The sequence below is a fragment of the Halyomorpha halys genome, unplaced genomic scaffold, assembly GCF_000696795.3.
Source record: "Halyomorpha halys isolate HHAL.00 unplaced genomic scaffold, Hhal_1.1 Scaffold354.1, whole genome shotgun sequence".
Classification (NCBI taxonomy): domain Eukaryota; kingdom Metazoa; phylum Arthropoda; class Insecta; order Hemiptera; family Pentatomidae; genus Halyomorpha; species Halyomorpha halys.
This window is the reverse complement of record NW_027111517.1, coordinates 258,124-264,123: the sequence shown is the minus strand read 5'-3', so window position 1 is coordinate 264,123 and position 6,000 is coordinate 258,124.

The window sequence follows — 6,000 nt, the reverse complement described above, 5'->3', positions numbered from 1 at the left end:
GTTGAATATGAATATATTTAAATCAGCTGTTCAAATAGATCAGCTGATATGAGTTGTACATCTGAGTGTAACCTATATACGCACACATATACATATATAATAATATTTATGTATAACAGAAAATAGGAATAAAAGTTACAAATTATAGATTAAACTATAAATATATATTTCAAATTTTTAAAATATATTTTCAGAATATAACTAATCTATGAATTATAATCACATTTTGATACCATACTTTTCCAGTCCCTTTTAATTTATAAAGGACTTCTTTTGTTATATGGCTAGGGCACATAAGCTTTTTGGTATGTGGAAAATAAAAATTTAGTAATGGGTCTACTAAGGGTCTACTACAAGTATTTTGCAACGTACAAGACTCACCAAAATATTGGAATTCCTCTGTATTATTGGTATTAAAAATTCTAGGTACAAACATAGAACCTATTTTGTACATAAACAACCTCTTTTCATCTTGAGTAAGCCTCCAAAAGGCTTCCATATAAGTTGCACCCATTCAGTTGAGGTGGGTATTGCATTAAAACATTGGTCAATTGGCTTTCTCTTCGGTTGTGTCAGTGTGAGGTTGACGCCTGGGATTTTTTTTCCGAACTGAATTGGAAAGAATATGAGAACAGGAAGGTCCCATGATATTATGGTTTTCATCCATGACATCATTTTCTTTTCCTTCAAATATAAAGTCATTTAGACTTTCCAGTATCATAGATTGCTACAAAAAAAAAGTTATTAGTAAACTTCCTGTTTGTTTCATTTTTACTATTAACATACTACATTATAAATAGTTCACAGAACTTTTCTTCTCAAATATAGTTTAAAGCTTTTATTTTAATGAAATAAACATTTATCAACTTTAATTTTTCTCTCTTAAGAATTCTAGTTTGTCGTTCAATAAAGCAAGTAAATTACATATTGTATTAAAAATAAACAAAATGTTGGATTTTTAGAAATGTATATTTTTTGATAGCTTTTTGATATTGTATTATGAATAGTATTAAATTTGCTGCATGTTGTTCTATAGAATAATAACTTTGTATCTTCATGTATGTTATTATACTTGTCTTGCTGTTTCTAATCTATTACTATGTGGCTTACACGCTTCATGTAGTATTTATATTTTTAATAGGCTATCAATTGTTAGACCCTTCCAATAAACAAACCATAAGAAAGAAAATTGTATTCATATGAATTTTTTTTACTTACAATTTCAGTATAAATAGTGGCTTTGCTGGTATATACAGGCAGAAGAAATGACTCCATAAGTCTATAGACAAATCCAATAGGTTCATAAATTTCATCAGAACCTAAAAAGGAAATAAATAAATATTATTTACACCATAATAAATGAATAAGGAATAGATATGTATATATACTAACATGTATATAAAAAACAAAAACTAAATAGAAAACAGCAAATACCTCTCTGTATTATGGTTTTAATTTGTACAACCTTCATCCTAGTTTATTTTTATTTAATTTAAAATAAATATAGTATGGCTATTTAGTGGCTGAATTACTATTACTACACTTGACATGTATCAGACTTTCCTTTTTAAAAATTTCTTAGGACTATATTGTTAACTCATTATTGTCCAGGCACAACTTATGTTGTTTAGTATTTAGAAATTTATCTGGTACAAAAATTTACATTATTATCAGTAAAGTATACTCTCAACCTGTAAGCGAATACTTACGGTTCAGAATGACTTATTGGCTGTCCTTTTAACATCAAATTTCCTTTAGCTATTTATAAAAATAAAATAAAGGAATATGAAAAAATTTAATATACCAATAGATCCATGTTTTCGGAAGAGAGTTAGAAGTAAATGAAAAATAATTTAACCACAAAAATTAACTAAAGTCAACAGAAAGGAACCAAGAAACATCACAACAAAGTATAGAAAAATTAATTTAAAATTGAAAAAAAAAAAGAAAACTGAAGTACTTCTAAGAACTAAAAGATGTTTCTTCAAACATTATCAAATCCTGAGATATTACACATTTTCAGTTCATTAATGGTATTTAGCAAGCAGATGAAGCATTGGATCTTTTCCGCAGAACATGGAGTGACAGCAGGAACAATAATATAATATTAAATCATGTTATGCAATTTTGAGGGTTGATTCCTTACAGCTTAATGTGCTTCAATTGTGAACCCTCAATACAGTATGACCAAATTAATAACACATTAGCAAGCAATACTGAAAATAAGAATGATAACAATAGATTAATTAAATTTATATCTGCACCTGAATGAATGGAATCATGTTTTCTTTAAATACTTCCCAAACGTGACCATCAACATTTCCTTTATCGTTTTTAGTTCCTTCACAGATGCATTCAAAATTTCTCTGAGCTGATCACATGCATCAGTAACCTTTATATTGTCCTTATGGTTTAATCCTGTGGATTCCAGATACAGAATTCTGCTTGGGAGCACTCTAGAAAGTATAAAATTTTGTCATTTGATCACTAAACCAAATTTATTAAAAATATTATATTAAACAAGTGACAAAAGATACAAACAAATATACTGTCTTCCTATTACAGATCTCAGATGCAACTAACAAAGAACAATTATCTAGATGCATCACAAGCTGTCCCAATCCCCTTTGACTTGTGCCCCAAAAGTCAACTCTCGACGAGTTGGCTACAAATATAGGCCAACTTGTACCACCCAAGCCAAATAATCTTTCCATATGCACAAATTTGCCTGGATTTGGCAAATGTGTAGAGGTACCTTTAGATTTCAGATTTAGAGTTCTGCTTAGTAACACTCCAGAAAATGCAGAATAACTTCTGGAAATATGAACAATATTTTAAAAAGAAAAAAAAATTACTTCAAAATAGAAAGAGCACCCTTTAATATCTATCTCCCACCAGTTCTCAGACACAAATAACTCAGTACAAACGTATAGATGCATCACTAGCACAGCCCCAAGCTCCCTTTAATTTGTGCCCCAAAAACTGACACTGAGTGGATCAGCCACATATTTAGGCCAACTTATACCAGCCAAATCCAAATGGTCCATTCATACACTTGCACATCAACATCATACTTAAGCAACTGTGTAGCCAAACTTTAGAAAAATAACTGTGGAAAAATCTTCACTACATACATGTTTATTCTTTCATCAGACCTACAATTATTTTAAGACTTCCAAAAACATAAAAAAACAATTATAAAACTTTCTTTAGGTGGTGACCAATCTGGAATATTCTGGAATCGGAAAGGATTTTTCTTACTAAACATTCAAACTGTAAGTTATGGAAAGAAAGAACAGAAAACTTTGATAAAAACATAATAATTATGAAATTTCTACCAATATTTGATTTGAATTTTTGAGAACAATAGCACAATCTGCCACAGTTATCTCAGTTTCAGGTAACCTTGGTAGCCTTAACTAAACTGTAGACCAGAAACAGGTCACTAAGTCACCAGAGTTTTGCTAAACTCTTAGACAAATCTAAGTAATGCAAATCTTAGTTTTACTGGAGGTTGGTGCAACCAGCACTTTAAGTCAATGATTAGGAATAAGAAATTGAAAAAGGTAATTTTTTAAAAATTTACCTTTGATTGATGCCTCTCTGTCCTCTTCTTCCTGTAGTCCTGCACCAGTTCCATTTCTACAGTCTACCGCTTCCTTATACTTTTTTTTTTTTTTCAATTTACGGACTTTGTCTCTCATATTTTCCCATTTAAATTGCCTTAACAATTCCTCAGTTTCCAATATTTTATTGTGAAAAAACTTGGGTAGAAGGTTTCTAAAATGATTAAAATAAAATTACTAATAGAATACAAATTAAATACAATGCATTAAAATAAAATATAATTAGGAGAGCTATATGTATATATATAGTTTTATTTTTTCAGTACATGATAATTGCCCAAACACCGGCTAACATTGATCTTATATATATGTATACATATAAAATTGTATTGTTTTAACATGTTAAGAGAAGAAAATATTTTCTATTTAACGCATATTAACATGTTAAATTAAAGATTATGAATGCCCCTATTGAAGACTTTACGTTCACAGTACACAAATGTTTAACACAGTTTTGGTTCTAAGACCAGTCTTGAAACTTTGAGAACACACCATGTATAGAACACTTTTGTTAATACATTATTTGAAATCACAATAAAAAAGAATAGAAGCTAGTTCAGCTTTTATTTTTAGGATTAAAAAATGCTTATAAAGAGAAGCATTAAAGTCAGATGAGGAGAAACTAAGGGGGAAACATGAACAAACAAAGGATTTTTGGAGGAGAGATTACTTTCTCTACTTGGGCAATTGTAGTTGCTAATTTCCAAAATAAACTAAGCAATGGAGGTTTAAAATTTATTGGTGTGCTGTTGACCAAGCATTTCCTTTACAAAAGGAAAATATGAAACTTATGAAAATGACCTTGTTTTATTTATTGCTAGGACTTAACATTAATCCAACTAAAACCACTATAGCACCCTATAGTATGAAAAGAAATACAAACTATTAATACCCTATGCTAGAAAGAAAGCATGTCAGTATGACATCATTATCGTACAGATCTTGCCCCTATGAATGCACCACCTCTTTATTTCAATATCATTCGATCTTCGACTTACCCTCTTAATCGTAATCCTTCACTTCTTCTCCTATATATGTACCTGAAGAGAAGTATTTTTTGAGCAGCTTTGTCCTCTAACCTAGCTAAATGCTCAGCCTAGAAATTCCTATATGCCATATTACATCCAGTTTCTGGTAAATATGGTACAGCTGATAATGAAATAACTGATGCCCTAGCAATAAAGAGTTCCGAAAAAATGCTAATACATACAGAGCTTTAATGCAACATATCAACAAGTCTGATCAGGAAAGAAACTGAATAAGTGTGGTAAATGAAAAAGATATATTATGTTTCCTACATAAATGACAAAAGTAAAATTTGTCTGAAGAAGAAATCAATATATTGTGAATATATTTTGGAATATATCACAGAAATTACATCTCCTAGGAAGATAATCTTACTAGCTATACTATCTTGTAATAAATTCAACAAGCTCTAATTTGAATGCTAACTTATTTCTGTACGTCTAATGATTCCCGAGATATATCTTTCATACATCAAATATTTGCTAAAACAACAAGAAATCTATGTTTTGGCAAATATCAAAGAAATTATTCCTTCAATGAAGATAATCATTATAAACTACTTTATAGTACATTTGACTAGCTTTAATTTTAGTACTTACTGGCCTCAGTATGCCTAATGGTTTCTGAGATATAGCTTTCATAAACCAAATATTTGTTCTAACAACTATAAATCAACATTTTGTGAATTTATTTTGGCAAATATCATAGAAATTATTCCTTCAATGAAGATAATTATTATAAACTACTTTATAGTACATTCAACTAGCTTTAATTTGAGTGCTGACTAGCATCTGTATGTCTGATAGTTTCTAAGATATAGCTTTCATAAACCAAATATTTGTTCGAACAACTATAAATTAACATTTTGTGAATATTTTGGCAAATATAGAAATTACTCCTTCAATGAAGATATTCATTATGTTTGTTCCAAGGACTGGTTTGACAGTCAGGAAACTGTCAGGACCATTTCTCTGACTGTTTAGATATCTGTACCAAGGGACAGAATTTCCAAGCTCAGAACCGTGTGCAAACTGTCAAAACAGTCCCTGCCTTTGAGAAGGGACTCTAGCAAACCAGACATGCTCACACATTCCATTTTTTTTTCCCCGCCCAAATAAAGGAGTGGGGATATAATTTCAAATGTCAAGAGCTCGGTGAATTTCATCTTCAGTCTTAAGTGACAAGACTTCTGAGTAAGTTCCAGTGCTTAGTGAAGAAAGCAGATTATTTGTCAAGATACCTCAATTGGAACAAATGTAAGTGGTTATTTTCAGTTTTTCATTTGTTTACAAATGTATAATATTAAAGTTAATACCAAGTTAAATTAAATTATATTTTTATAATTTCA